Source organism: Ambystoma mexicanum, chromosome 5q, assembly GCF_040938575.1.
Source record: "Ambystoma mexicanum isolate Mex_15411 chromosome 5q, UKY_AmexF1_1, whole genome shotgun sequence".
Classification (NCBI taxonomy): domain Eukaryota; kingdom Metazoa; phylum Chordata; class Amphibia; order Caudata; family Ambystomatidae; genus Ambystoma; species Ambystoma mexicanum.
This window is the reverse complement of record NC_090933.1, coordinates 524,501,854-524,522,280: the sequence shown is the minus strand read 5'-3', so window position 1 is coordinate 524,522,280 and position 20,427 is coordinate 524,501,854. Positions and strand designations below refer to the sequence as shown.

At 50.1% G+C, this 20,427-nt stretch overlaps 1 protein-coding gene across 1 annotated transcript in view; it reads left to right on the top strand.

Moving 5' to 3' along the window:
- Positions 1-20,427, top strand: part of PRKDC (protein kinase, DNA-activated, catalytic subunit) — a 3,362,625-nt gene that overhangs the window by 1,558,533 nt on the left and 1,783,665 nt on the right. The gene's annotated exons all lie outside the window — the stretch shown is intronic.

Below are 20,427 nucleotides of genomic sequence, written 5' to 3'. Positions count from 1 at the left end.
TAGGATTCGACATTGGTAAGAGGCACATGAATATTAGTTGTTTAAAGTTCTTTTTGCGTATTCTGCCTATTCCTCACACGTTCCTCAGCAGAGCCTTTACAGAAAGGTCAATAGCAGCTACTTCAGTTTCTTAATATTGTCATCCAACCGTGACCTTGAAATTGCTGCTTTCAGCAGAGTTGATGAAACTTTCAGTTTAAAGTCTTGCAGCCATTCCTGTTGTATCCTTTAGGCCTTGCCTCTATCCTTTAGGTTATCACACAATAGTATACAATGGCTACACAATTTCTTAAGGGGAAAGAACTCAAACTTAACCAGACATACTAGAAAAAAGTATTCTGAAGCATATACGTACATTGTGAGGTGTTGCACAGAAACCTTAAGATCCGCATTAGGTCTCTTTGTCTTGAACATTTCTATCTCTGCTTGAGTGCTCGGATTTGTTGAACTTAAAGGTTTGACTTGACCTTTGGTACTTTGTAAAAAATCTGAAATATGCCAGTTTGAGAATTAGGTCAGCTAGTATAATTTGCACTTTTCTGTGCATACTTCTATCAAGAAAGCAGATTGTCTACAGCCATTAGAACTCCATGTTTGCACACTATTTTAAGTCTAAGAATTACTTGAAGCTCACATCATGACATTTTTCACACTACTTTTGAGAAAAATGTAATGGTTTTTATTTAAACCCTTGTAGGTTGTCACAAATTGTTGGAAAAATGAACTATATTTGGCTTAATGTGTTTAATTAAGCATCTTGTACATTAGATTTGCTTTCTGTGACAAATCCTTGGGCGTCATAACTGCTTTAGATGGGGAAGCCCCTTTCCATGAGAACACAGTGGTGAGGCTGCTACCCGATAGTCTCCCTCTGGGTGGTACTCAGCTGGAGGATCTCATGGGGAGGAAGGACCCCATTCAGAGCAGTAACCACTTCCTGAGAACGTGGTATCCCCTTGACCCTCCCACCTTCCTATTCCCCATTACCTATTACATCCATGTGCTGCAGTGGCATATCCCCAATGATTCCCACTGGGAGGAGGAAGAGGCCACGAGGAATGATGATCACTAGCCACAAGAAGTACACACGTTCTAGTCTCCCAGATGCTCCTATTGGTCCGCTGTCAGTTGAAGTAGAAGAGGAAAGAGAACGATGGCATCTTGAACTTCGGTCAACACGGACTGAGAACTCGACGTGGTCCACGCAGATCCAGAGTGCAGAACAGCAGACAGGGTCCTAGAAGGCAGCATGCTCGCACAGGCGCTCGCAGAAGGCACGCGATGCGAGAGGCAGACCGGAGGGGAAGCAGGCCACTGACTGGTAACCAAGGCAGCTGGCATGCAACAAAACTGCCAGAGAACTGCAGGGAAAGGGCACAGAAGACTGAGAGAAGTCCCAAGATGACAGGAAAGCCACTGAAGCTCCTGGGAGACCCGTGAACAGCCAGAAGGCAACGACCCCCGACCCTACAGGGATTCAGGTGGCTGATCACAGGGCTGGGGAGACCTAGGGAGTGAGAGGGGCCTGGAGCGAAGCAGGAACACGACATCCACTAAGGGAGAATAAGCCAAGAGAAAGTGGTGTATATAAGAAAGTGAAGGGGGTCTGGGACCCACAAAAGCAAAGCATACCCGACTAGAAATAAAGGGGAATACGAACTGGGCAAACATCAGTGACCCGCAAAGACCTTGGCAGAAAAGTAAACCAAGACTGTGGAAGAAAGAGATTAAACGGAGAGAACATTGTGAACCATCATGTGATGGCGGTCTGGGACCCAGGCTGGGGAAGAATACCCAAGGTTACCAGTAAGAGGAATACAGAATCTGTGTACACATGGGACACTCGAAGACCTTGGCAGGAGAGTAAACAAAGGCTCTGTGTGGAAGCAAATACTGAGACAGAACTGTGAAACCAGTAATGTGAAGTGCCCTACCTGGCAGGACAGGGCGCCAAGGCAAGGTGTACTGAGACTAGGGTCTAGGACCCTCAAACCAGCTTGGCCAAAGTGACCAGGCCGTTCTTCCTTATTGCAGGACCTGGGAGTCTGGTCTATCAAGGAAAGATAAAGACTCTTTTTCATCTATTAAAGACACAGATACGAATTTGGATAAAGCTGGAAAGACTCTGGGAGGTTTGGGGGGAGGAGACAACCCCTTGAGTCTTGTGTAACTTTTGTTTGTTTTCTATACCCTTTCGGAATTTTGGTTTGGAACTGCAAAGTCGGGCATCAGGTCAGCAGTCAGAGCAATTTCCCTTTTCACGTTATATTGAGTTTAGCATGTGAGGGAGAAGTTGGGATTTGAACACAGGATGGCAAACTTTACTTTGGATATTCTCACACCAACAGTTTAATTAGCTAGTTTTGTTGAGGCAGGGAAACCCCTTTTAGCGATAGGGTCAGTTGGGTTTTCCACCTACTCCTCTCCACCCCCTGTTTTTGTTATTGATAAGTCTTTGCCAATCAACATGCCACCCTTGTGTCAGTCTCTTACTCCTAGAACCTCACATTGCATATTACAATACTTTACAACTATCTTGTTAAATAGGCAAAAGTATTATGTGAATAGAATTGTCACGGCCGGCCCATCAACTTCTTATTCCATATCGCAATTATACAGTTTCAGTGGAATCTTCCTCTGATGGCATTGCTCTGCTGCATTTTTTTGCAGCATGTGATTAAATATCTTTTTGGCCCTTACGTTGATAGGTACTTCAAATATAGAATAAAGAACAATGCTTAAATAGTTGAGTGAACAATATAGAAAACACTGTAGCACTGCATTGTTAATGTACTAAAGAAAAGATTAAAGTTGAGCAATGCATTGTTTGATTCTCTAAGAAATACAGTGACTCTATGAGAATCTTGAATTTTAAGATGGAATTATTAAACTATCGAATGATAAAGTTGAATCTGAAATGGTATAATTATCTATTCCTCTGTATGCTTAGGCATAAGTACTTTATAAAGAAATAAAATACAAATATCATGAGTGCAATAAAATAAGTAATTGTTGGAAAGATTTAAATGTAATGTATTTTTTGTTTTCAAATTCTTTTTATTAACTGTTGAAGACTAGATAGAGGACACACTGTATATACACTCAATACATTTTCTGGAAATAAATCCCTGCCTCCCTGACTTAAATCAACCTAAAGGGAAAAAGACTCCAGCATTTGCAAACAAGAAAGAGGCAGAAATAGGGCTGATGTGAGAAGAAAAAAGCAAAGATCGAATAAGAGCTAAGGAGAGAAGTAGTAGAAAAGTAGAGAAATAGAAGGAAAATATGTGTAGGCCAGAATGCCTCGGGAAGATGGGGAAAGAAGTAAAATAAAGGAGTGTGTGGAACTTCAGAGGTTATGGTAAACCAATACCTTAACCTAAACAAAAAACTCAAGACGAGTACAAGCCCTATTCCTAATCCCCTGACCTTTTGTCACATATAGCGACCTGTTACATGAGCTCCATACCGGCCTTATCAGTAATGCTAAATCTTTTTTTTTAACACATAACAATTCACTGAGCCCCTTCCCTGCTTACTACTTTTTAACCTTTTCTGAATTTGTTTAAACTAACGTATTAGAAGTTAGTAAACAGCTCACCCCTTTTTCATCTTAACCTCTCCTAAACTTGACCCAGCAATGTTCTAACTCATGCTTGCAGTCTTTGGCTGTTTGTTTTTAAAATGTATCTTTAAATGATTGATCTCCGATTGGACATTTTTAATTTACATGGTTTTTCATTCTACTTTTTATGTACTCTTTTTCATTTTTCAGCTTGACCTCATAAAGATCTAGCTATGAGCTGACAACATTCACATTTTACTCGATGTAGGTTGAGGAAAAGAAACACATGCTAGCTGGAAACATTCCAAAGGAAGTCTTTAGCAAACAAAAATACTTACTTGGGAGGGTGGTAGTGAGCCCAGCCAAGATGACCATGGGCTCGTGAGCTCCCACACACCCGACACATCTGCCATGTATCCTGACACCTTGTGACTTGCCTTCCTCTTGCTATTGAAGCGTCTGCTGCACAAATATTTGGAGATTGTCCCTGAGCGGTTTGGGACCCCCAGCTCGCTGCGTGGCTGAGGTATAGGTGCACGGGCCTCGGCGCGACTCGCATCGGAGAACGAATGGGTGCAGGTGACCCGTGAACCCCGGCTACTGCTGGCGCAGTGAACCAGTTGGCCCAGTTGCTGAGCCCCTGCTGCGGGCCTAAGCTCCTGATAGGCGGCGGCTCTGTGTGCAGCAACACTTGTGCAGAGGGGAGAGAGAAACCGTACCGGACCTTGAAAGGAGACTGCTGCCTAGCAGGACTCACGCTGCCTAGCCGTTAGCACTTTCCCACCTGTGGAGAGAGCTGTTGCGGCAAATCGCTGTTGGTGGCGGGTCCCGGAGTTCTGGCTTCTGGATTGCCAGGGCGGAGATCGTAGTGGAGGTGGTGCGGCGAGAGACGCCCAAAGCACGGCCATAAGCACTGCTGAAATATTGGAGTTGGCGGGCCCCCATTGAGGCCTTTAGCCAGGAACAACGAACAACGCTATGGAAGTGAGGCAGCTGGAGAGAAGGGTCAGTTACATGCGCAATCTGCCAGGTGAGATGGTAGTGTCTTGAAGGTCCTGGACATCTGTGGGTTTCTGTGGGCCTGCTGTGCTGGGGTGGCCTGAGCTGTGTCTGGACCCAAGAGTGGTGGCCCGCCGAGTGGGGGCAGCTGGTGAGTGACTGGTGCTGGGCACCAGAGGGGGAATATGCCTCAGCTGGGGGACACAGAGCCTTGAGGTGCCCTTGCGGGGTGGTGAAGGTAGTTTGTGCAGAAGGGAGACATCACCTGGAGGCCAACTAGGGTGCAGGCTGGGTGACATTTAAACTGTAATTTTGTGGCTGTGGTGAAAGCCTGTGTGGGCGGGGCCCTCCTGGGGGACAGTGCCACAGGCTGCTGCTCGTACGGAGCCTGTGCCCCATTCTGGTGGCTGGTGAGTCAAAGTTGGAGATTGCCTGGTGCTGCTCTGGAACGGGAGCTCATCTGGCCTTCAATGTTTACGGTGCCCTGTACATGACTGATTGGGGGCACTGTTGCATGGAAGTGAGGGAACAGCAGGGGTGCACGGCTTAAGGGAGCGGTGAGAGGAGTGGACAAGGTGGCGATCAGGTGGAGCCGTGGAGAGAAACCTAGAAGAGGTTGCTGCTCCTCTGGAGTTCACAGGCTGCCGCATTGTGGTCCCTGACTCCACTTTTTTCTCTGGCTGCTTTGACAGTTTCAAAGGGTAGTTACTGGATATTGGGACGGTGTGCAGTAGCTGTGAGCGCTATCTGGCAAACATGGATATACTGCAGACCTCCGTAGGTAGTGGGTTCTTTTGATATTGACTACAAGATGTCTAAATCTGGTAAAGTGGAGAAACAATAGTCAAAGCTACAATTTGAGGCACCTACTCAGGCTTAAAATGATAAAATCATGTAGGATGTCGTAGGCGGGAGCTTGCAGCTATCGCCTCAGGATGCTAGTGGAGTGGAGCATTTAACAATAAAAAGACAATGTTCATCCAGTTTCAGGCCAGCATACAGTCGCTAGATGGGAAGATGGAAACCCTGACCTGCAAAGTGGACCACATGCAGGTCTGCCTAGATAAGCATGCAGAGAGAGTGCATGAAGTTGAAGGGCGGGTCTCCACTGTCAAAGTTGAGCTTATCCAATAAAAAAAGGGCTTCAAAGGAGCTGGCCGACATGCAAGAAGATCTCGAGTCGAAATCAAGAAGAAATAATCTGCATATAGTCAGTATCCCTGAATCCGTGGCACGAGATATGGAACCCTTGGTTGAATCAATGCTGCGGGAGGCCCTGTGAGCCGACGACTTTTCAACGGTGTTCATTGTAGAGAGGGCGCATGAATACCTAGTGGCAGTAAACTGATCCTGGGTGCTCCAGCCCATCCAATCATAGCCCGGATGTTGAACTATTGGAATAGGGACCTTGCTCTCTGGAAGGCTAGGGAGAAGGGGACTCTGACATATAAAGGGGACACTATCAGACTTTTCCCAGATTTCTCAGATAAGGTGCAGGCATCTATCAGAACGTACACTGACGTCAAGAAACGGCTTAGGAAGAGGGGCGGGAGATATGCTATGCTCTTTCCTGCTAAAGTCAGAGTGGAGCATGGTAGAAGCCAACACTTTTCTCAAGAAACTCCCGAGAGCCCCTACGAGCAAGGGGAATAATGAGCAGAGGGGGGAATCACTGTGATGTTTATTGATGGTGTAATACAGCTGACGTTTTCTCTGACGCATATATTGAAGGGGGCGAGAGGGTGGTAATTATAGACGTTGGGGTGCATGGGGCGGGTGGGTGCTAGGCTACCCTCGTGCGGAAGCGCTTGAAGTTGATAGATTGAGGGGGGTGGTAGTGCTGGCAGGTTGCGGTTGCCAGCGGTGGAGGGGGTGGTTTTGTTGGGTTGTTTTTTCTTTTGTTGGTGGGGTCAGTGGTTTGTGGAGTCACCCTTGTAGGTATTAGGGTGTCGTTATCCCCAACCCTCCTCGATTTCATGATTGCACAGGGGGTGGTAGTGGACATACTCAAATGGTACATGTGTAGACTATGTGGTGAGGCTAGTATAATGATGTTTACGGCAATATCCGGGGATTACAAGACAGGCTTGCTCTTTCATGGCTTGAGGCTTGAAATGTATCAGTTGGAAATTAGGGGTTTGAATTGTCCATCTGAGGCACGTGAAGTGTTACTATATATGCAGCACCACGATGTTGACGGTTTGGGCAAAGATGGGGGGATGCCATTGCTACTTCCCTTCTTATTCTTCCTAGTTCAGAGGGGTTGGTCTCTTGATACATAACGCAGCTAGTTTTCGCCTGATGAAGGTGCTTAAAGATCAAGAGGGAAGGGCGCTCATTGTTGTGGGTGTTCTACATGGGCAGGCTATCACACAGATTGATTACTATGGTCCGAACCAAGACGAGGTGAGCACACTGGAGTGGATAAATCAACAGTTGGCTCAGAAGTCTTCAGGAGTGATTGTGTGGGTAGGGAATTTCAGTACAGTGTTGAAGCCGGCAGTAGATAGAACTAAGCTTAAAGATCGGTGCTGTGAGTGGGAACTGTATGATATTTGGAGTAACTAAGCATAGGGATCAGAGGGGTTATACGTACTGTTCCATGGTCCACCAGTCAGTGTTGCGGTTGATAACTGACAACATCACGGGATGGGTAGAGGATATTGGCATTATGGCACGCACGCTATCGGACCATGCACCAGTCGTATCAGTCCTAGAGATCCCGGGACGGATCGGGAGAAGGCCGGTCTGGGTGTTCAAGAGTGCTGCTTTGTCTGATGTAGTGTTTTCAAAGGAGATTAAGCAGGTGATTGACAATTTTTGTCACTGAAAATCAGAGCTCTGTCGCTTCCCACTTAAAATGTTTTGTGAGAAGGGAGTGTATTTCAAGAGAATATCGGATATTGAAGCGGATAAGGGGGGAAATAACAGACATGCATTAGGCGCCTGCAGGCAGAGGCGGACTTTAAGAGTGACTCTGCTAGGCATACAATTGTCACAGAGGAATTGGAGAAGTTCCGGCAGGGGCCTAGAGAAAGGTCAAGTTCTACGGGGGAAGGCAGCAGTTAGACAGTACAAGGAAGATCAACGTCCGGGTAGCCTGCTTGCAAGGGTGACTAAAGTTGATAATGTTATCTTTATCCCTCTCTAACTCAAATGGCACAGTCTGCATTAAATGCATATCTTGATCGGGTGGTGCTTTAATGGTGTGGGGAGGATGAGCAAGAATGGCTTTGCAGGCCCATTACAGAAGAGGAAATCCTTCAAGCAATAAAAGCACTATCCTCCGTGAAGGCCCCTGGTCCGGGTGATTTAATCACTGAGTTTTACAAGTTTTTTGCATCACGACTGGTGCCTCATCTTGTAGAGGTTTACCGGCAGGCACTGCGGGAGGGGCAGCTGCTGGCCTCTATGAGGGAGGCAGTGGTCCCCATATTGAAGCCGGGGCAAGTGGCGGATGAATGTTCTTCTTATCGTCCAATCTCTCTGATAAACTTGGACAACAAAATATTGGCGAAATGATTAGCTACAGTGTTGGCACCTCTGATGCACAAGTGTGTTAAGGCGTATCAGTCTGGCTTTGTTCAGGGGCGCTCTACCTACTATGGGCTGCGCCACATGTTTGGCTTGATGTCAGTGGTGTCCCTGGTTGACTCTGTGCTAGCAGCACTATTGGATGCTGAGAAGGCGTTTGACTCGGTGGAATGGCCCTTTCTTTTTATTGTTCTGAGGAGGATGGGGCTGGGATAGGGGCTTTTATCCATGGTTTCACTGCTCTACAAGATGCCCAATGCTAAAATTAGAGTGAATGGGAAAGTTACATCGAACCTATCATTGGGCAGGGTTATGAGACAGGGGTGCCCTCTCTCGGGCCTGTTATTTGCTGCGGCGATGTAACCGGTCGCTGAGAGATAGTCACTTGCATAGGGGGGTTCAGGTCTACAACCGTAAAGTGGTGGTGTGTCTAAATGCCGATTATATTTTAAATTTTATTTTTATTTATTTGCATTTGTAAAGCGCACAATCAGCCCTTAGGCATCGTGGCGCTGTTGCAGTAAACTTGCTTAGTTGCGAGAGTAGTACAGAGAGATGACAGTGAAGACAATTGATTACAGGGATGACACAAAACACAATATAGGTACATGTTGGAGAACAGGGTTGGCAGTATATCCCTTGGTTACATTGGGGTCAGAGTTGAGGCTTAGACTCTATAGACATTTGCAAGTTAATTGAACAGTTTAGTTTGGGGATTTTTGTTAAGGATCCGTAGAATAATTTGTCACCTTTTATGGCAGATGTTATGGAGTTTGGTGTATTCTCCGGATTGAACATAAACACTGCTAAATTTCCATTTATGGAAACCACTGGGTGGTTCCCTGATGGTTTTGGGTTTCAGTGACAAATGGAATACACTCGATATTTGGGGATTGATGTTGCTAGGTCATCCGAGACTCTGTAAGGACAGAATTATGAGAAGGTACTGGAGCACGCAAAAACGGCTGTGGGGAGGTGGATGTTGCTTCCCCTCAACAGATGGTTATGCTCATACTGCTCGACCTGTTTGCCGCTTTCAACCTGGTGGACCATGCTCTATTGGTCACCAGGTTGGAGGAGGTGGCAGGGTTTTCAATGTCAGCAGCAGGCTGGGTCAGATCTTTCCTCAGTGAACGACAATGCAGGCTAAGCAGCGAAATGGTAGATGCACATCCTATTTTTACGCTTGGAGTACTGCAAGGAGCCTGTTTGTCTCCGATTCTTTATAACATATTTACTGTTTGTTTGTTTTATTATTTATAATGCGCAACATATCCTAAGGTAACAGGGCTCAGCAGTTACATGAATATGCAAAGCTTAGTTACATACAGGTATTAAATACAGGGTATATACAGATAGAGCATAATTATAGGCAGATGGTACAAGAGCAGAAATACAAATGATAAATACAGCTTGCTTACATCAGCAATATATACAATATATGCAGGTATAGGTGATAGGAAGGTGAGTGTGTACAGGTGTACAATTGGGGGAGGGTTAGTTGTGGCTCCTCACAGTGGATCCTGGCTGCTTGCTTCATTTAATGATCATTCACTTTCAGCCACAGGATAGTGTTGGTCCTAAAATTTTGGTAGGGAAGGTCAGTTCTCAATGTGGGAGGTAGGGAGTTCTACAGTTTAGCTGCTTTCAAAGGGAAGCTGTTGCCACCGATTGTGGAGCGATTGAAATTAGGTATAGAGAGGCAATCTTTATAAGCTTTTCTAGAGGGTCTCAGGGAGATCTGTCTATGGAATCTGTTGACCAGGTAAATGGGTGCAGCGTTATTAAGGGATTTGTAGGTAAGTGACACATTTTTTAGGAGGATTTTGTCATTGGTTGGGAGCCAGTTATTATGTTGGCTACTCAGAGATGTGGTCTCTTCTAGAGATGCCTAATGTCGCTCTAAGGGCATTATTTTGTAAAGTTTGGATTTTTCTAATGGTGGCTTTGCTTGACCCAAGATAGAGGGTGTTGCAATAGTCCATGGATGACAGGATGAGGGCTCTAGCCAGGGTGGTGCAACTAGTGTCAGAGAGAAATGGTTTAGCTGTGCGGATAAGTTTACACGTGTAGGCTGTGGAGGACGCTAGAGAATTAACCTGTTTGGCAAATGAGAGGTTTGATTCAAGGTAAAAGCCTAGCGTTTTTACCTCATGTCCTACTTTGATGGTGTTACCATCAATTATAAATGAGGAATAGTCGGGTCCTAGTTTTTTTAGGCTAGAGGTGGTGCCCTGGATGATGAGTTCGGTTTTATCATTCAGGCATAGTCCATGCGTGGCCATCCATGCCTGGATGATGATGTGCACTCTATTCACCAAGGCCAAATACATTTCATAATCCCCAGAAAGTGGGAGGAGGATCTGGGTATCATCTGCATAGTTAGTGTAGGTGATACCGAGATGATCCAGATCATTGAAAAGGGGCTTGGTAAAAATGTTGTACAATGTAGGCGAGACACAAGAATCCTGGGGCACGCCACAGGTGATTGGTATGGGGTCAGCAGCTGCAGTAGGCGAAAAAACCTTCATGGTTCTACCATTTAGGAAGGATCTGATCCAAGTAATTGCTTTAACGGAAACTTTTGCAGCTGTGTTAAAGTGGTTCTCCAGCATGGGGTCTGGCATGGATTCACATGCTCATGAATATTCCCCGTCGTCAGGCTGGGAATCCTCGGTAAAGAAAAAACCAGTATCAGTTTCGTTTCTGATCTGTCTTTCGTAGTAATAACCAATCACTGGTCTCTGCGTCATACTGACCACAGCCAATGACTGCCCTCTACCTAAGCACCGCCTCTGGCAGCCATCTTCAGATTTTTACCGCACGTTCATGTGTTGGGATCCTCGTGCTATTGCTCTCGAGCGTTAGTGCTATTTTTCGCGCTTTTTCACAAAAAACTTCGATTCTTTCGGTCAAAAGAGCCTCAAGCTCCACCGATCCTACATCCGATCAACGGGGACCCGTGTCGGATTCGTCTGTGCCCCTCAAGGGTGAAGATTTCGTCGAGCTACACTTCGGAGGACTCCAGAAGCTTCTCAGGCCCGGTCTCGGAGATGGCCCAGGAGAAGGGAAGCTCGACGCCCGGAAAGCTGTTCAGGGTCTGCCCTGGATGCCAGCTGCAGAACGTCTTTAAGGAGGACGAACACTCTTTCTGCCTTTACTGCCTTCATGAGGACAAGACGCAGGTGGAGAAGGACTGTGCGTTTTGCGGCAACATGTCGGAACGGACCATGAAGGACCGCCATCAACATCTCGCCAACTGGCTGGAGGGTAAGAGCCCGTCTGGCGAGAAGAAGAAGAAATCCGAGCGGTCTTCTAAGACCTTTGAGGGCGCCCCGGCGATGGGGGCCCAACATAAGGCCAAGCACCGCGAGTCCGCTGGCACCGGGAGCGCCGAACGGTCGGGCTCTACGGGCGCCAGGCAGGGCGCACCCTCCCCGGCACCATCAACCACGAGCCAACGCTCTGGGTCGGGTAAGAGGAAGGCCGAGCACCCGGCGAAGCTCCTGGAGAGGCCCCGGTCGAGCTCTAAGGCAGAGGAGGAGCGTGGCAGTGCCCCCTCCCTCAAGGATAAGGCGGTGAGCGCACCTAAGGTGGTGAAGGCCTTGATCCATCCGACCAAGCCCTCTATCGAAACGGTCGCGGCGGCCCTGGCTCAGCCTGTGGAGGCTGCACCAGTGGTGGCGACCTCAGGGCCCAGAATCTCCCTGCCTCCTCGGAGGGAGTCTTCTTTTGTGCCCATCGATAAGACCCCCGTGAAACCCTCCGTGGGGAAGAAGAAGGGGGGGCAGGGCGTCGTCGTAGATTCGGCCTCAACCTCAGAAGAGGAGCTGATCGAGGTCTTAAGCCACGGCCTAGGCGTGGAAGAAGGCCAGCCCGTCGGAATGGACCCCGACGCAGGTGACGACGACGACATCGTCGAGGATACCGACGGGGCCCCTGCTCGCCCGTCGGATTCCCCTCTGCCAGCGCCGCAAGACAACTCGGCGGCCATTTTGTTGGCCATACAGTCCTTATGCTCCGAGATAAGGACGAGGCTACCGTTACCGACGGAGGAACCTCTCCCGTCGGGGGATCCAGAACCGGGACCTTCTGGTGTTCCCCCTACCAAGAAAAGAAGGATCCATCCACCACCTCCTTTTCAACCGTCGCGCCCCGTCCAGCCCTCCTCCCCGTCCACCCGAGGGGATGATACGGGGACTGACACGGCAGCGACGGGTACGGACGACGAGGCATACGACGAGGATTTTCCGTCGTCGCCTCCCACCAGGGCTTCTCCGCCTGACGAGATCGGATCTTTCCACTCCATGATCTCCAGGGCTTCCGAGCTTTTCCAACTCTGCCCTGAGGAGAAGAAAAAGGAAGGCTTCCTTTATCAGCGGCGCGAGGCCAAGAGGAAGACGGTCCTCGCAGTGCCTCTGTTGGACGACATTTGGGATGAGGGCCTTTCCCTCCTCAAGAACCCTTCCACGACGCCAGCTAGAAGAGACCGGTACGAGAAAAAGTACCGGGTCCCGGACACGGCCCCCCTATGCCTCCGGGCGCAGCCTACCCCGGATTCCGTCGTCTCCGCGGCAGCCAGGAAGAAAGCGGGGGGGTGGTGCGGCCTCCACATCGACTTCCCCGCCGGACGGCGAGGGAAAGAAATTGGATGCTATGGGACGTAGAGTCATCTCGTCGGCAGCGACGATGATTAAAGCGGCCAACGCCTTGGCTATCGTGGCCCGCTACGACAGGGAGCTCTGGTACAAGATAGCTCCCCTGCTGGATTTTCTGCCGGACGACAAGAGGGCGGAGGCCCTGGAGATCCTGCAGGAAGGTGAGGTGGCCTCGGACCACGCCATCACCGTGGCGACGGACATCGCCGACACTGGGTTCCGCCAGCTGGGCAACGGCGTTTGCCTTCGACGTCGTGGATGGCTCAAAGCTACGGACTTCCGGCAGGACGTCCAGACCAGAGTCCTGGACATGCCCTTCGACGGGAACAACCTGTTTGGGAAGACAGTGGACGATTCCCTTCAGGCCATCAAGGCGGATACTGAGACGGCCCGGGCCCTTGGAGTTCTGCAGCAACGACGGACGCCCTTTCGGAGCGGCGGAGGCAAGGGCGCCTCCAAAGGTTCCGGCGGCGGTTTCGCTTCCTACCGTCAAGCGGCCCGCTCGTCGTCGCAAGAGGCCTACAGAGGACGAGGCAAGTCTAGCGGACCCCGCCGTCGTCGCCAAGGAGGTCAAGGCGGCAAGGCCGCGTCCAAGCAGGATTGAACCGGCCGTGGGGTCGGGCCCCCACCGAAGCACCCCGGTGGGAGGCCGGCTGGCGGGCTTCGTCAGCGTGTGGGAGTCCATCTCCACCGACCGTTGGGTGCTGGACGCCCTGGCCCGGGGCCACACGCTCGAGTTTCAAAGAAGGTGCCCGCGCGTCCCCCCCCGTGGCCAGGAAAGAACTTCACGTCCCTCAACTTCTCCTGGAGGTAAAGGCGATGCTCAGAAAGGGCGCCATCGAACTCGTCCCAAAGAGGCTTCGGGGGTCCGGAGTCTACTCGAGATACTTCCTCGTGAAGAAGAAGACGGGAGGATGGCGCCCCATCCTAGACCTGCGACGTCTGAACAAGTTCATCAAGGCGCAGAAGTTCCGGATGGTCACCCTCCAGCACGTCCTGGGTCAGCTGGAGGAAGAAGACTTCCTATCGTCGTTGGATTTGGAGGATGCCTACTTCCACATTCCCATCCTAAAGGGGCACCGAAAATTCCTCAGGTTCGTGGTCCAAGGGCGTCATTACCAGTTCAAAGCCCTTCCCTTCGGACTACGGTCGGCACCCAGGGTATTCACCAAGTGCCTCGCACCGGTGGCGGCGCAGCTGCGCCGCGAGGGGATTCACGTCTACCCCTACCTGGACGACTGGCTCATCCGCGCCAAGACGAGGGAGCTCGCCGTGGTCCACACGGCAAGGACCGTCCAACTCCTCACGGACCTGGGATTCTCCGTGAACTACGCCAAATCCCACCTGGTGCCCGCGCAAGTCGCACTGTTTCTGGGAGCGAGGCTCGACACAGTGTCCCTTCTGGCCTCCCCGTCGGAGGAGAGGACCAGGACCATCTTGGGCAAGGTGCAACGGATGTTGGTGGCCGACGCGGCCAAAGTGAGGTCCATCAAGTCCCTCCTCGGGATGATGTCTTCCTGCATCTACCTCATTCCCATGTGCAGGCTCCGGATGCGCCCGTTGCAAGAATTCCTGGATGCGCGCTGGATCCAGACGACGGGCAGCTTCGAGGAAAGGATCAAGCTCAACGCGAGTTTCCGACGAGCGATACGGTGGTGGGGCACCCGCGCGCATCTGACGGCGGGCATGGACTTCCAGACCCCAGCCCACCAGGAGACTGTGACCACGGATGCCTCCCTGGAAGGGTGGGGAGCGCACACCGAAAATCTGCACGCAAGGGGACTCTGGCTCCCGACGGAGAAGTCCCTGCATATCAACGTCCTGGAGCTCCGTGCAGTGTTTTGGGCCCTCAGGTCCTTCCTTCCGTCCCTCAGGGGCAAGGTGGTGAGGATCTTCACCGACAATACCACCACCATGTTTTACATCAGGAAACAGGGCGGAACCAGGTCCCCAGCGCTGTCCAAGGAGGCGCAGGACCTGTGGCATTGGGCCGTCGCCCAAGGGATTTTTCTGGTGCCGTTTCATCTGGCAGGGATAAAAAACACCATCGCCGACTCACTCAGCAGGGAGCTGCGCTCGTGCCACGAGTGGGAACTACGGCAGGATCTGGTGGATCGCCTCTTCCGACGGTGGGGCACACCCCAGATCGACCTGTTCGCGACGGCGACGAACACCAAGTGCCGGAGGTTCGCCAGCAGGTTTCCCCAGACGAGGAGCATGGGCGGTGCTTTCTCGTTCCCCTGGGAGGGCCTGTTCCTCTACGCGTTCCCTCCCTTGCCTCTGCTAATCCGGCTCGTCAACCAGCTCAAGAGGTCACGGTGCAGGATGATCCTCGTCGCACCTGCGTGGCCGAGGCAGATATGGTTCCCGGACCTTCTGGACTTGTCAGCGTCCCCGCCGATCAAGCTGCCGGCGGACGCGGATCTACTCTCCAGGGAAGGAGGCGCCATCCTCCACCACGACCCGAAGTCGCTGAACTTGCAGGCCTGGCTCCTGCAGCGCTAGAGTTTGGAGGATACGACATACCGGCCGATTGCAGAGAGGTTCTTGCAAAGGCCAGGGCGTCCTCGACTCTTAAATGCTACGGACACAAATGGAAGAGGTTCTCTGTCTGGTGCCACGCACAGAAGATTAACCCTCTACGGATTACGGCTCCCCAAGTACTGCCGTACCTGCTGACGCTGGCCAAAGCTGGTCTGGCACACGCGTCCATCAAGATTCATCTTGCTGCGATCTCCCGATACACCAGAACCACGGGGCGGACGTCCTTGTGGTCTCATCGTCTGGTGAAAGAGTTCATGAAGGGACTGTTCAGATCGTTCCCGCCGGTGAAGGCTCCGGCCCCGGCGTGGGAGCTCAACGTGGTGCTGACCAAGCTCATGGGACCTCCGTTCGAGCCTCTGCACTCGGCCCCGTTGAAGTTTCTATCGTGGAAAACAGCTTTTCTTGTGGCCATCACCTCCGCACGACGAGTGGGAGAGATCCAGGCCCTTTCCTGCAAGGCCCCGTACTTGACTTTCCACGACACGAGGGTAGTGCTCAGGACGCACCCCTCCTTCATGCCCAAGGTACCGTCGGACTTCCATCTCAACGAACCCTTGGTGTTACCTGTGTTCTTCCCGTCGCCTTTGTCGCCGGCTGAGAGGACTTTGCACTCGCTGGATGTAGCTAGAGCGCTGAAGTTCTACGTGGACCGCACGAAGGGTTTTCGGAAGACGTCACAACTCTTTGTGAACTTTGGACCTGTCAATCAGGGGAAGGCTCTCTCGAAGGCTTCCATCTCCAGATGGCTCTCCGGCTGTATCATGTGCTGTCACCGGTTGGCAAACCGACCGCTGCCTGGCCGTCCGAGAGCCCATTCCACCAGAGCGATCGCAGCTACCACGGCGTTCCTATCTGGTGTGCCCCTGCTGGACATATGCAGGGCTGCTACGTGGAGGTCGACGCACACCTTCACAAAATTCTACTGCGTCGACCGGGATTCCAGGGAGGAGTCCAGGGTCGGCCAAGCAGTGCTGCGCAACCTGTTCGCCTGAGGTGAGCCTGGTGAGGAGGTAAGATGCTTAATGTTGAGTTGATGTGATGCTTAATGTTGAGCCTTTGCCACCTCCCGTGGTTGTGCATGTGTGTACTGCTATGTATTCTTTATTCATGAGCATGTGAATCCATGCCAGACCCCATGCTGGAGAAGGAACAAGTTACTTACCTGTAACTGTTGTTCTCCAGCATGGGTCTGGCATGGATTCACATGCGAACCCTCCCGCCTACCCCTCTGCGGCTCTTCACTTGGTCATACTGCCACTTCACGTGCTTCCAAATCTGAAGATGGCTGCCAGAGGCGGTGCTTAGGTAGAGGGCAGTCATTGGCTGTGGTCAGTATGACGCAGAGACCAGTGATTGGTTATTACTACGAAAGACAGATCAGAAACGAAACTGATACTGGTTTTTTCTTTACCGAGGATTCCCAGCCTGATGACGGGGAATATTCATGAGCATGTGAATCCATGCCAGACCCATGCTGGAGAACAACAGTTACAGGTAAGTAACTTGTTCCTTGCATAGAATAGTGTTGCATAGGTTGCATAGAATACGGTGTCCAGACATTTGGTCGACCTAAAACTGGTCGAATGACATTTGGTCGACGCAATTTGGTTGAAAACCAAATGGTCGAATTTTTTTTTTAATTATATATTTATTTTTCGGGTTTTCGTTTTTTACAAAAATGGGTTTTTAGAAAAAAAAGGGGTTGTGGGGGGGGACCCCCCCAAAAAAAACAAAAAAAAGGTGAAAATAAAAAAAAAAAAATTCGACCATTTGGTTTTCGACCAAATTGGTTCGACCATTTGTCTGGTCGACCAATTTTTTTCGACCAAATGTCTGGTAACCCAGAATACTGTTCCCTTTCTCGGAAAGCAATAAAATTAAATTCACAAACTATGCTGACGACACACACAGTGTTGTCCCCATATCAGGCAACTTTATGGAGGATGAGATTGACATAAATAGGATATACAGCCTGATCCATAGCTGGATGTGTAACAATGGTCTTGCGCTGAACACCAGCAAAACTGAGTTGATGCTGGCGGGCTCAGAAGCAAAAACTTGCAAGATGGAACTGGAATATGCCCAGATTCAAATTGATGGATGTATGATCAAAACAAAAAGTAAAGTCAAGACCTTGGGGTTCATCTCTACCACAATATGAATATGAAGGCACAAGTTAGCCTGGTTTCTTCAGCCTCATATTACATTAAGCTAATGACCCATGCACGCCCATTCATATCCAGAGAGAACCGTGAAACACTTGCCAGGACTATGATGGGCTCCAGAATAGATTATTGTAGTAGCCTACTAGTTGGTCTATCGAAAGCTGAGATCATTCGGCTTCAGGTGGTGCAAAACAGCGCCGTGAGCATTATCATGGATCTCAATAAAAGGGACCATATCTCTGAGGCCAGGCGAAGTCTTCATTGGTTGCCCATAAAAGATAGAATCTCTTTTCGCCTTATACTGATTACTCATTAGTTTTTGAGAAGCACAACCCCACTTCACTTGAAGGAAGAATTGGCATTACAAGCTAATATACATAACCTGAGATCAAACAACTCCATACAACTAGCTCCTACCTGTAGAATGTTGCACGTCAAGAAGGGAGCTTTTTTCGCAGCAGCCCCAGTTGCATGGAACACAATTCCCTTGAGTCTTGGAGAGGAAATGTCTACACCTGTCTTTAGAAAGAAACTAAAGACATTCCTTTTTAGCTAGAAAGTACATTTCCATCTATGCATTGGTCTATATATGCTGATATCAGCTTTGTTTGCCCTCCTCTGGACTAGTGATGCTTTCTTCCTTGTTATGTGTGTGTGTTTGGTGCCCTTAAGCCTCTGGGTCAGTGGTGCGCAATATGAATCAATAAAGTAAAGTTTAATGGGAGGATTTTGTTGGTAAAAATGGTCTTGCTGTCCCGGTTTTTGTTTGATATGATATAGTATGGCATTTGTAACACGCCTATACACAAGTGTTTCAAGGCGTGACTAGGCAAGGGAGGGGGAACAGAGGGAAGACAGAGACAACGATCTTACTAGGCCAGGTGACATTGAGATTGTGCAAGTGCAGGGGAGGGGAGAAAGGGAAAGTGCGGGGGCAAGGGGAGGGGGGCAGTGCAGTACATAGGATCAACAGTAATAAATAAATAGAATAAATAAAAACAATAGGTAAAAGTGCATCCATCATGTAGCAAGTGCAGGGGTGAGTGCAGACATCAAGTGTCAGGAGATGATGGGGACTGTAGGAATACAGAAACAGCCCCCAAGTGCAGGGGTTGCCTGGGAGGCCGTGCAGGTGTGCAGCTGACGGGGGAGGAGACCTGGTCCCGAGATCAAAGGGTAGCCATGTGACTAGTGCAGTTTCAGTCAGGAGTTCAGCAGGGGAGAGGAGGAGAGAAAGCAGAAGCAAAGAGGAAGGTCTTGAGGTGCTTCCGGAACCGGAGATGGTCCTCCTCAAGTTTCAGGGAGGGGCTGCTCCAGAGGGATGCCCCAGCCGAAGAAAGAGATCTACCACCAACTCGTTGCTTGGAGAAGTGACTGAGGGAGTTGGAGACGGATGAGCCAAGATCCAGAGAAGGAAGATATTTAGGAAGAGAGAGTTGAAGGAATTGAGGCCCCAGAAGGCCTTGTGGACAATGCAGACGGTTTTTAACTTAATCCTCGCAGCCACTGGGAGCCAGTGCAGAGATTTCAGTCCTGTAGACATACGATCCCTTGGCTTGAGGCCAAGGACAAGTCTCGTTGTCCTGTTGTGGATGAGTTGCAGAGGGCGGAGAGTAGAAGCGGGCAGATCTAGAAAGAGGATGTTGCAGTAGTCCAGCCTACAGAGAACCAGAGCTCTGGGGGAAGGAGAGGAAAGGAAGAATACCTCTGAGGAGGTGCAGCTGGTAGTGTGACTTCTTAGAGACGTCAGAGATGTGAGGAGAGAAAGAGAGTGTGGAATCGAAGATGACCCCGAGATTTTAAGCCTCACAGGTGGGAGAAGGAAGAGAGCCAAGAGAGGCCGGCCATAGAGCGATAGGAGGCTAGCAGGTGTACCGATGAGGAGAATCTCAGTCTTACTGGCATTAACGCAGAGATCATTGGCAGCACACCACTCCTGGATAGCGGACAGTCTGAGATGAGAGAAGGGGATGAGGTGGTGGAAGGGAGCCTGAAAATGAGCTGAGTGTCATCTGCATAGCACTGAAAGTGTGTGCAGAGAGCGGCAATGTGGTGAGCAAGAAGTGCCAGGTATTGGTTGAACAGCCAGGTAGAGAGGTTAGACCCCTGGGGAACATCACAGGTAGAGATAGAGGAGAGGAAGAACCCAAGTTGGACCTGGCAGGGTGGATCAGAGAGGAAAGAGATCAACCAAGCCAGGGCCTGATCGGTGATGCCCAGGTTATCACAGAGACGGTTGAGCAGGATGGCATGGGTGACCGTGTCAAAGGCAGAAGAGAGATCAAGAAGGAGAATGACACAGGGGGTATTGGAGTCCAGGTTTGAGAGAAGGTCTTCACGGATGTTCAGGAGAGCAGTTTCCGTGCTTCTCGCAGCTCTGAAGCTAATTGGATGGTCATGGAGACAACCAACCGATGCAGTGTGAAGATTAAGCTGGGAGATGGCCAGCTTTTCAAGGAGTTTGCCCTGGAAAGGAGTGATGGAGATTGGGCGGTAGTAAGCAGGGGAGGAGGGGTCAGCTGAGGGTTTCTTAAGAAGAGGGTGCACAAGGGAGTGCTTCAGGGGGAAGGGAAGACTCCAGTGGTGAAGGAGTGGTTGCAGAAGTCAGCCAAAGCAGGAGCCAGGGTGTCAATGTGATTCTTGATTGTTTTAGAGGATCAGTGGATAAACTGTTTTGACAAGACGGTCATAGAGCAGAGTTGTCTAGAAGCCTTGTCTGGGGAGAACGGGGGAAAGGCAAAGAAGGAGGGAGGAGGGGTTGCCACAGAAGGGCCAGAGGAAGAGCAGGGATTAGAGGGATAGAGGGAGGAGTAGGAGAGGAAGAGCGAACAGGATGTCCCGAGTTTTAGAGATGTAATGAGAAGCTAGGTCAAGGTATGTGTTCTTAAATGTACTGTTGGCAGAGCTAATAACCTACTTTAGATAAGAACAATAAGTGATAACACGGTTCATCTGGGTGGGT